The sequence below is a fragment of the Phyllobates terribilis genome, unplaced genomic scaffold (genome assembly GCF_046119375.1).
Source record: "Phyllobates terribilis strain yellow unplaced genomic scaffold, ASM4611937v1 Scaffold_9__5_contigs__length_417890890, whole genome shotgun sequence".
NCBI classification, from domain to species: Eukaryota; Metazoa; Chordata; class Amphibia; order Anura; family Dendrobatidae; genus Phyllobates; species Phyllobates terribilis.
The window spans coordinates 14,360,475-14,372,817 of record NW_027362769.1 but is presented as its reverse complement, the minus strand read 5'-3'; the positions used below and the strand labels follow the sequence as shown (position 1 = coordinate 14,372,817).

General features: G+C 45.7%; 1 protein-coding gene across 2 annotated transcripts in view; it reads right to left on the bottom strand.

The window, feature by feature from the left end:
* The window catches only part of PTH2R (parathyroid hormone 2 receptor), a 2,210,872-nt gene that overhangs the window by 824,666 nt on the left and 1,373,863 nt on the right, over positions 1–12,343 (bottom strand). The window lies entirely within an intron of this gene.

The window sequence follows — 12,343 nt, the reverse complement described above, 5'->3', positions numbered from 1 at the left end:
ATTTGGGCTTCTAGCGGTGTGTGGGACTTGGTCTATTAGTCCATCTATACTGACCTCCATCAGGTTGCAAATTAAAAATAATTTTTTTCTGCATCTAGCTCTGAAAAAATATTTGGGCTTCTAGCAGTGTGTGGGACTTGGTCTATTAGTCCATCTATACTGACCTACATCAGGTTGCAAATTAAAAATAATTTTTTTCTGCATCTAGCTCTGAAAAAATATTTGGGCTTCTAGCAGTGTGTGGGACTTGGTCTATTAGTCCATCTATACTGACCTCCATCAGGTTGCAAATTAAAAATAATTTTTTTCTGCATCTAGCTCTGAAAAAATATTTGGGCTTCTAGCAGTGTGTGGGACTTGGTCTATTAGTCCATCTATACTGACCTCCATCAGGGTGCAAATTGAATAAAAAAAATTTCTGCATCTAGCTCTGAAAAAATATTTGGGCTTCTAGCGGTGTGTGGGACTTGGTCTATTAGTCCATCTATACTGACCTCCATCAGGTTGCAAATTAAAAATAATTTTTTTCTGCATCTAACCCAGCCAATAGTTTTGGCCTAATACCACAGTTTGGCCACTCAGCTCTGCTCGGTTACCATCCATTGTTTTTTTGTGCAAACAACTCCAGAGTTGTGAATTAGTTAACCACCAAAATGAGTGGAAAAAGGCCTGCTGCTGGTGGAAAGGGGAATAGGCGTGTTGGGAAGGGGAAAAAAGGTTGTGTCCGTGGGGTAGGTGCAGAAGAAAGACCATCTTCCAGCCAAACTAAAATGTCTACTTCTTTTAGCGGACAATGTGATAAGATCCCTTTCTTACGGCCACGCCAATCGCTACAAATTCCAGATGAGGCACAAAAACAGCAGGTGCTTCAACGGATATCAAGTGCTCCTTTAAGTGCGCTCTCCTCCACATCAACTTCAACATCACAAATACTCCAGTCCTCAAAGGTGTCACCCAAATCGCACTTGCTTCCTCACAGCTCCCAAATCTCCAGCTGCCCGTCTGAGTGTGAGGTAGAACAGATGGTTGAGTCTGCAGAGCTGTTTACTCATACTATAGCCTGGGAATCAGAGGTCGACTCCAGCGCTTCTGTGAATCCAGACGAGGAAATGATCTGCACTGATGCCCAGAATCTTTATGAGTCGGATCCAGGACCAGACGCAGAAGGTTCTGACCATAATGTAGACCCTCATTCCCAAACTGTAACTCCTGTTGGTGGAGACAATGAGGAAGACGATGATAAGACTCAAATACCTGATTGGAGCGACAACTTTAGTTTTTTGTCAGGGCAGGAACAGGTTGGCTCTGAGGACGACGGGTGTGATAACGCACAGGGTGATGATGATGAGGTCGGAGATCCCACTTACTGTCAACCCACAGTCAGCCAAGAGATGAGGTCAGCAGAGGAGGTGGAGGAAGATGCTAGTGACGACGAGGTCAGGTTGCGCCTTCCTGGACAGAGACGTAGTACTGGAAGCACGTCAACAACTGCATCCTCAAACACAACTCTGCCTCTCACCACAAGTCGTGGTGGCTCTTCAGGTCGCATGGGTGCTAAGCCTTGCATAGCCTGGGTATTTTTTCAGATCGATAAAGATGACCCAACTCGTGTTATCTGTAACATTTGTCAGCAAAAGCTAAGTAGAGGCCAAAAAATACATAGTTTGAGTACTTCATGCATGAACCGGCACATGGACATGAAGCATAAGTTGCAGTGGGAAGCTCAGTGTGCTACAATGCGGCCTAGCCGGCCGGGCCAATCACCGTCTGCCATATCTTGTGCATCCGCGGCTTCTTCATCCTCTGTGACTGGGGGGACAGCAGTCACACCTGTTTTGGGGCGCAGACCTGCCACCTCTTTACCCGCAACAGCCAGCGTGATTGGCAGGTCATCATTTTCTTTGGAGGTGGTAACACCAGCTGGTGTTGAGCGCTGTCCGACATCGATAGCACCACCTTTGGATCAAGGCAACCTAACATGTCCGCCTGCATCTTCCTCACAGACCGGCAGTTTGCCGGGGACACCCTTATCAACCCCGTCTAAGCACAATAGCCAGCCCTCGGTCCCTCAGATGTGGACAAGTAAAAGACCATTTCCTCCTAGCCATGAGAAAGCTAAGAGGTTGAATTTCACCATCTGCAAGCTCTTGGCTACAGAAATGCTGCCTTTCCGCCTGGTGGACACAGAGGATTTTCGAGACCTTATGTCCGTCGCAGTGCCCCAGTACTAGATGCCCAGTCGGCACTACTTCTCAAAGAAAGGTGTGCCTGCGCTCCACCAGCATGTCGCACACAACATCACCGCTTCTTTGAGAAACTCTGTGTGTGACAGGGTGCATTTCACCACAGACACTTGGACGAGTAGGCATGGACAGGGGCGTTACATGTCGCTGACTGGGCACTGGGTAACTATGGTGACAGCAGGACAAGGGGCTGCTGTCCAAGTCTTGCCGTCCCCACGAGTTGTGCGTCAATCCTCTTTATGTCAAAGTTCCTCCACTGCTTCTGCCTCCTCAACCTCCTCTCGGTCTTCCACCTGCACCCAAAGCCTGTCTGGTCATGCCACAAGCTTTCTAACTGCGCAGAAGGGATCCTGCACACCTCCTTACTATGCTGGCAGTAGGGCTCAACGTCATCAGGTGGTTTTTACATTGAAATGTCTGGGAAATGTGAGTCACACAGCTGAGGAGTTGTGGTCAGCTCTGGAGAACCAATTTCATGAATGGTTGTCTCCACTGGACCTGAAACCAGGGAAGGCCGTGTGCGACAATGCTGCAAACCTGGGTGCGGCCCTTCGCCGGGGCAATGTCACACACGTGCCTTGTATGGCTCACGTGTTGAACCTGGTTGTCCAGTAATTTTTAGCCCACTATCCCAGACTAGATGGCCTTCTGCAGAGGGCACGGTCGCTGTGTGCTCACTTCCGCCGTTCGCATCCCGCAGCTCAGCGACTTACATCTCTACAGAAGTCGTTGGGCCTGCCACTTCACCGGCTAAAATGCGATGTGCCTACCCAGTGGAATTCAACTCTGCACATGTTGCAGCGACTGTGGCAGCACCGACAAGCCCTGGTGCAATACGTTCTGACGTATAGCCTGGGCCAACGAGATTCAGAGGTGGGGCAAATCACGCTGGAGGAGTGGTCTCAGATCAGGGACCTATGCACCCTTCTGCACAGTTTTGAAATGGCGACGAAGATGTTTAGTGCTGACGATGCCATTATCAGCATGACTATTCCGGTGATTTACATGCTGGAGCACATGTTAAACAGAATTCGGAGTCAGGTGGTGGCACAAGAGGAGGTGGAGGAAGTAGAGGAGGAGGAGTTGTATGCGGAAGGGCTAACATCTGCAAGGTCCAGACGGTCGGCAGCACCAAGGCGGCAGGCATGTGAGGGTGGGGGAGATGGTTTTACCAGGGCGCATGGTAGCAGCCAAACTAGTGAGGAAGGTGCAGGAGCCCAGGAAGAAGTGGAGGACGAACTGATGGAAGACTCATCAGATGAGGGAGACCTTGATCACATTTCTGTTGTGCGAGGTTGGGGGGAGAGGACAGAGGAAGGAAGCATGATTGTTACCTCGCCACCAACACAACAGGGACTTGGTGCTCCTGGATGCGCAACACACATGAGTGCCTTCTTGCTGCACTACCTGCAACATGACCCTCGAATTGTGAGAATTAGAAATAATCCTGACTACTGGGTTGCCACACTGTTAGATCCCCGGTACAAAAGTAAATTTGCAGAAATTATTCCTGCCATAGAAAGGGATGCACGCATGCAGGAGTATCAGCAGAGACTGTTGCAGAATCTTACATGTGCTTTTCCACAAAATACCAGTGGTGCACGTAGTGAATCTCACAGTTCCAACTTGCCAACCGTGGGACCGTTAAGTGTTCAGCACTCAAACCGTAACAGAACCACAGTATCTGCTGGTAACATCAATTTTGCGGAATCATTTCACCACTTTTTTAGCCCATCCTTTGCAAGGCCACAGGAGACAAGAAGTCTGACACATAGTCAACGCCTAGAGACGATGGTACAGGAGTATCTCCAAGTAAACATTGAAGCCACGACTGTGTCACTGGACCCTTGCTGTTTTTGGGCTTCCAATCTGGATAAATGGCCGGAGCTAGCCACTTACGCCTTGGAGATCTTGTCATGCCCCGCAGCCAGCGTTCTGTCTGAACGTGTGTTCAGCGCTGCTGGTGGTGTGCTGACAGATAAGCGCACGCGGCTCTCCACTGATAATGTAGACAGACTCACGTTCATAAAGATGAACAAATCATGGATCCGAAACGACTTTTCTACCCCTGTGTCATCCTGGGGAGAGTAAAAGCTTGATGATTGGTTAAAATCACCCTACCAACCGTTTTAAGCTTTCAAATTACTAATCATGTTTATCTGTATCTTGACTGGAAAATAATTTGGGCTTTGTAGCAGTGTGCAGCACTGATCCTATTAGGCCATCTATACTAAAGCTTCACCAGATTTAAAATTAAAAATAATTTTTAGCTGCATCTAGCCCGGAAAATAATTTTGGGGCTCCGAGATGCGCAAGGCACATAAGTGCCTTCTTGCTGCACTACCTGCAGCATGACCCTCATATTGTCAGAATTCGAAGTAATCATGACTACTGGGTTGCCACACTCTTAGATCCCCCAAACTTTTCGATCAACCTTTTCATTTTAATAAAGACCAAAAAAATGGTCATTTTTGAAATTATAAGCATTAGCAGGTTGTTAGAAACTGAAATCAAACAGTTTTCAACTCAAAACTTTATTCTAGGTGATGTTACATTTTCACATAGGACCCCTTGTTCGAAAGGAGCTTCTAAACTCTCTCGTCCATTGAATTTGTCAGGTTTTGGATGGTTTCTGCTTCAATTGTTTTGCATGAGGACAGAATACCCTCCCAGAGCTGTTGCTTAGATGTGAACTGCCTCCCGCCATCATAGACACTCCTTTTAATGATGCTCCAAAGGTTCTGAATGGGGTAGAGGTCAGGGGAGCATGGGGGTCACACCATAAGTTTGTCCCCTTTTATGCCCATATCAGCCAGAGATGCAGATGTTTTATGTGCAGCATGAGATGTTGCATTATCATGCAGAAAAATGATCTTGCTGTGAAATACACGGTTCTTCTTCTTGAACCATGGCAGGAAGTGCTGTTTGAGAAAATCCACATACATTATGGAGTTCATCTTTAGCGCCTTCAGGGATCCTAAAGGGGCCGACAATCTCTCTCCCCATGATTCCAGCCCAAAACATTACTCCACCTCCTCCTTGTTGGCGCTGTAGCCGTGTTTGCGTGGGGTGTCCATCAACCAGCCATCCTCCACTCCATCCATCTGGACCATCGAGCGCTGCACGGCACTCATCCGTGAACAAAACAGTTTTGAAATCAGTCTTCATGTAATGTTTGGCCCACTGGAGCCGTTTCTGCTTGTGTGAAGTGGATAGAGGAGGTCGACAGGATGGCGCATGCACAGCTGCAAACCTCTGAAGGACCCTGCATCTTGTTGTTCGGGGGACGTTGGAGGCACAAGCAGCTTCAAAAACTTGTCTGCTGCTATGACAAGGCTTTTTTGCCGCTGCTCTTTCAACCTGACGTAATTGCCTGTAGGAAAGAGTCCTCAATTTGCCCTTATCAGCACGCACACGTGTGTACTGTGAATCAGCTACATACTTCTTGATTGCCAGGACACTTCATCCTGATCATCGCACAATGTTGATTGTAGTCATGCCTTGACCTAAACACTCCACAATTTGTTGCTTCTCAGCAGCCGACACATCCTTTTTCTTTCCCATTTTGGCAGAAAATGTAGGCTGCTTAATAATGTGAGAGAGCCTTCTTAAGTAGTCTTGCCTTTCATTGGACACACCTGCCAAACTAATTAGCACAGGTGTCTGCAATTGCTTACAGTGATATAAAGAGCCCTGACACACATCACCATCAATGAGTTTAACTGACAAACAAACAAATTCTTCCCTTATCACTCCTAAACACTTTTTGTATAATAATTTGGAACGCAGTGTACATGTGCTTTTCCACAAAACACCAGTGGTTCACGTAGTGAATCTTACAGTTCTAACTTGCCAACCGTGGTCTGTATGGAGTTGTTCAATAAAGGGCCCAAAATTAAGATAACATAGATGGGAGAGGTCTCTATGAATAGGAATTCCTAAGTATTTGATACCCTGTGAGGGCCAGGCAAAGGGAAAGTTGGACTGGATGGAATCCTATATGGATTTGGGGAGGGAGACATCGAGGGCCTCAGACTTCGCTGCATTGATTTTAAAATTTTACCATGTAACAAAGTGATCTATTTCAGCCATAACAGCATGGATGGATATATGTGATTGAGTGATATATACTAGGACATCATCAGCAAATAGAGAGCACTTGTACTCGGTGCCTCCCACCTCAATCCACCTAATATTGGGGTTATGGCGAATTGATGAGAGCAGGTGCTCCGTCACTAGGATGTATAAGAGAGGGGACAGAGGACATCACTGCCTTGTCCCATTGGTGATTGTGAAAGGTGATGAAAATGTTCTGACGCACCCCCTGGGCCTTGGGACACCCGGAGCCGGACCCTTTTTGGTGGATGCTGGTGGTTGTAGTCTTCGTGGCGGCGACCCAGTTCCGTGGCTCAGTGCGGTCAAACCAGTGGCGGAACTATTTATGTGGTTTTCATGTTTAAATGTCCGACTACGCCACCCGTGGATTGCAGTCAGAGTGAACCGCCGCTACAGGGCAGACCACTGAGGCTGGTGTTGTGGGTGCAGCAGAGCGTAGCATAACTCCCCACGGGAGGAGTATAGCCTCAGGGCAGTGTATGCGGAGGATGGGGGTGATGGTGCAGGGCAGCAGCAGTAACGACACGGAGTCAGTGATGCAGTTCAGGGCCTTTACTCACAGTTCTTATTATCCAGACCACGTCTGCAGGTAACGGCTGCCCACGTCGTACTGTGCTCACCAGGTGAGGGGCTCAGACAACTCCCAGATAACTTTGGAGCACTTCACAGGACCCCCTTTGTGTGTCCTTTGTCTGGCCTTTCTTACCAACACTTCTGTCCGGCTGCCTCGGGCCTCCTCTTGGTAAACTTGGCGCCAGTTTCCCTGACCCTATGTGGTGCCTTCCTAGCGGGTGTAGCGAGGGGCTGCGCCACATAAAATGTCAGAGCCTCCGGTTTCTAGCTGAGGGTCGTTTCCTGCCTCCACTAGTTCGGGGACCGGTCTCCCCCTTTGGCCTGACCCCTCCACGCAGGTGGATTCGGGCGTGCGGTGGCGACTCGCCCGTCCGCACCCCTGGGATCCCTTCATTCCTCGTTCCTGGAGCCTTCTCCGCTCCTCTTCCTTCCTTCTCCCTCTTCCAGGCCTGGGCCTCTGTTACTAGGCCCGCCTCCAGAGCAGAGCTCATGCAGAGCCCCTGCTCCCTGCCACTTCTGCTCAGACTTCTCTGCACTGAACTAAGATGGTGCCCACCTTTTATACTCCCTTCTCAATGCACCCAGGAACTGCTTCCTCCCTGCTCCTGCACTACAGGGTTCCCCTTCCTCAGTGTTCCCTCCCCCCACTCCAGCCAGGGACAGGGACTGTCGTGCCCATCTCAGGGGCATATTGGTCGCCCTGCCCCACGGCAATGTGGTGTAATGCATGCAGGTGTCGGGTCCTGATCCACACTCCATCCTTACCTGAGAGTGAGATATCACACCTCTGGGTGAGGTGCAATACGTCTTTAGCAACCGAGCCCTCAGGGTGCTACAGTTCCATTTATCTTCAGCCTAGGTGACGTATTGCGATACAGGGCCATGATTTTGGCTATAAAAGGGTCCCCTAGACCCCTACCCCAAGCTTTTTAAGAGAATCATATATGGCGTGCCAGGAGACTCTATGGAATGCTTTCTCAGCATCCAACGAGAGTATCTAATTACAAATTTTTAACTGCATCTAGCCCAGGAAATACTTTGTGCCTAGTAGCAGTGTCTGCTAGTAAGCGGATTATCCCGGCTGTTAAGCAAGCTGCACCACCTGTAGTTTAGACACTTAATTTTTTCAAAGGAAATGCTTCGGGACCATGGGATACTTAGTGAAGAGCATCAGGAGGCACCCCAAGGCATAGGGGCTGGGACTGGCAGTAGGATGCCTTGCGGTGGACAGCCGAGCTCGATCCTTATAAAAGCTTTTTAACTGCAGCAGCTTTAGTGGACGCTACTGGAGCTGGAATTACCGCGGCTGCTGGCATGAGACTTGCCCTCCAATAGATCCTTGTAAATGGATTTAAAGTGTATTCATTCAAATTAGAGAGACAATTTAAATTAAAAAGCTTAGAGCTGCCTCCACCACAGGGGGGCTCGCTCGACCCACCAGCGGACAGGCACCAGTATTGGGAGAGGGGGGCTGGCCGTCAGGGTTCACCGCGGCTCTGGCACAAACCCGGCGACACGGAGGTGGCACGGGCAGGAGCGGACTGGCCGTGTCGGCTTCTCACTTTTTGGATTTTAGAAGGGCATGACATGCCTATATCTGTGTCTCCCCCTCCTTTTACTCCTCCACCTCTTTTATTTTCGCAAGACTATATGTACTTGTCACTTTTCCATGTGTTAGTTATGTCTTCTGAGCAGTTTGTCAGCTTTTGGACACCTTTGAAGGTGTTTTCTATGTGTTTCTATGTGTTTTTGTTTGCCTGCCATTGGTTTTAACGGTGTTCGAAGGTGTTCGACGAACAGTTCGACGAACAGTTCGGCGAACACACGGGTGTTCGACGAACCGAACCGAACTCGAACACTACGGGGGTGGCTCAACACTACTCCTAAGTCTGTATTGAATCCCTTTCCATCTCTTTAATGCAAACACACACAGCCTTTGAAATGTTTGTGTTGTTATAGCCCCATGGCTGCCCAAATAAGAAGCAGTATAATAAAAACCTGGCATATTATCAAAAAAGATCAGATTCTAAGTGAATATGCCAGAAATAGACTTATTATCAAATTGAGAAGCACAAGAAAAACCTGAAAGATTTTCCCACGCATAGTGAATATAGTTCCCCAAACCAGAAATGTCACGAGAAATGTTTCCTGTGAGGTAATTTTAAATGTGGGTCATACATGGATTGCAGATAGTTACTGGATCGTAAAAACTTTCAGATAAACCACAGAGTAAAATGCTTTATATTATATGTACCAAAATATGTAGTTATTATGATAACATGCCTTTGTGGCTTCTACTACATAGGTAAGACTATCAGAAACATGCAAATGTGTTTTAGAGAGCAGTTTAGTTTTGTTTAATCCAGAATGGGATTACTTCAATTAATAATGTACTTAAAGGAAGACCATATGTTTAATCCTGAAGTTCTCACATTTGCCAGAATTGAAATTGTAGATATTCCCCATAGAGGTGGAGATCGAAATGAAGCGCTATTGGAATGTGACGCTAAATAGATATTGAGAACCAATGCTGTAAGAGCATTGATCAAAATGATTTGAGCCTCTTTTTATGATTAATATTCTGCTAAATCTATTTATCTGTTATATATTATTTTCCTCCACATCTATCATTGTTTTTAAACAGGTAAACAGAGTAACTTAGTGGCGACATGTTCCATTCTCTGCTTGGCAGGTTCTTTCAATATAGTAAATAAGCAGACATAATTAAATAGCATCACTAAGGAACTGCCAACCATGGAGGTCAGCTGAATCTTACGTGAAGAAAAATGTCCATTGTGCCTGGCCTCCGGATCCCTCCATTTCTATGCTGCATTCTACTGAATTTATTGTAAAGAAATACTGGAAAGTTTCTTAGAAAATGAGCGCCCTCTCTACCTTACGTATTTTCTATTTCATACATAATTTTATATATAATGTTATGATGGAAACCCACAGTCCCACAAAACAGTAAGATCTCCCCCACAGCGCACCAAACAGTATTATGGCTCCCCGAAGCCCTATTAAAACAGCATTATGGTCCCTAACAACCCTACACAGAGTATGAAGGCCACTACACAGTATAATGGCCCCCACATAGCCTTACACATAGTATAGTGGCCCCCCGACCGTCCTTCACATGGTATAAGGGTTTCCTCATAGTATATTGCTAAAATAAAAAAATGAAAACTACTAACATAGCCCTATTCCCCTGCTGCTTTAGTCTCTGCAGCATGTGTTCTGAAGCTCCGCACAGTGGTCGCGATGTAATGACATCATCATGCCTGCTGCAGTGAGACATCAGAGCTCAGACAGAAAGTAAATAATGGAACAAAGAGCGGACTGCTCCCTGTTCCATCACTGCCTTCAACTGTATCAGTATACAGGATGCAGACATAATTGAAAGTGTGACAGAGTGGGGAGGACAGTGCCAGAACAAGGCTCTCTCAACTCACGGACCTCATAGCGGCCATTTGTTCTGCTTGCTACCATTAGTGGTACTCTACTGAATACTTAGCAACTCAGGTCTAGTTCCCAACCTACAAATCTTCTGAGCTCAGACCAGTGAATCCTGTTGCAACTGCTCTACTATCAGATCTCCAATAGGATAATTGTTCTCCCCTCCTTTCCTAAGAAGTAGTGTAAGCTTAGAATATATAGAATAGATCATCTTAAAATAAGCCAGACTAATCAAATAGCATAAACCACTATGATAAATATGGCAAAGAAAAAAGGGGAAAATCAGCTCACCCACCTAGAAGATCAACAGCACGGAACCAGTAGTGCTACCAGACGATCAATGAGGAACCAGAAAGATCCAGCTGAGCAATCTTCTAAAATCCATACTTTATTGGGTCACGAAAAAAATACATAAAATGTCCACCTTGGAGAAGGAACAGCAAACGCGTTTCGAACTATAAGTTCTTAATCATAGCATGGCCAACTTATAGTTCGAAACGCGTTTGCTGTTCCTTCTCCAAGGTGGACTTTTTATGTATTTTTTTCATGACCCAATAAAGTATGGATTTTAGAAGATTGTTCAGCTGGATCTTCCTGGTTCCTCACTATGATAAATATGTCACATTTGAAGACTGTCTAAATTTGCACTAAAATTAGACTCCTTACATACTCATCCAAATTGGACTTTAAACTGTTCTTTTCTGCCTCAAGTCTCTTCCTGACACTCTGGACTTGTCCCCAGCTATCCCTTGACTATGTCACTGCTATACTAGAATAACATTGTCCATAACTCTCTGGTTCTGTGGCTGTTTGCTGAGACCTCTAATCACAACACACTTCACCTGCCAACAATTACTCCATGGATGGAGCAATGGGGCTCTGTAGACAAGAAAGAACCAGGTCTGTCTGTTGAAGCCATTTTGAGTTAACAAATGCACTTCACCTGTTCACTTATGGAAGTGCATGATTTTTTTATTTCTAGAATTACTTCAATAAAACAAATTGTGTAGAAAATTGAATTGAGAAAAATACATCTTTATTGTTCTTTTCACTTTAAAATGACAATTAAAAATTGAAGAAAACATTATAATTATTCTTTACAAGAAAAAAATTGCTAGATCTTGTAAAATTTTATACGATTTGTATGACTAAATCTCCAGACTGCTCAGGAAACCTCTTTAAACACTGTGGTAAGGCGACTCACTCAGCTGCTTCCAGAAGTAGACACAGGAACGGTTTTGTCTGCAGGTTTATTCAAAATGACATAGCACACTGCAGATTCAACAAAATAAACATGGCATAGCTGGCATAATAGCAAATCAAAAGATAAATGAAAACACAGTCCATAGCATGTGGGACTGGCCTGCTCCTTTTGAGCTGAAGTTCCACATAGTCTGGTAACTTCCTTCTCCAAAATACACAACAGAGAAAAAAAACCTCACTGCTAGAGATTTACCTTTTCCAGTCATACCCTTGAAGTGGAGATATGGTGAGTAGGCGTCCCACCCATCTCACATCTACTCACAAAAAAACAATCCCAAGATGGCTGATTAGCCTCTTCTGCACCTAACATGCTGGAAAAAACTTCTAGGTTCAGTTCACTGAAGCTAACAGCCACAGTGAGACATATCTCCCATCGCATAAGTCACCAGTGACTCTGTGACAACACATTGATGTTATATCTACTAATGATTTTTGGATTTTCTGTTTTTGCTGGATGACAGATACTAAATAAGAAGACAGTCCTTTTTTGATGTTTCCTTATCTAGACAATACTGTCATTAAAAGCCAATACAAAATTATATCCTAAGGAATGGCTGCAACCCAAATTGATTGATACAATTACTATTCCTGTAGATTTATTGGAATATGTGATAGAGCTTACAAATAACTTTTAACTAAATGTTTTTCTTTTTTTTTAGCCCAGTGTGTGTTCATCATTGCAGTTAATACAA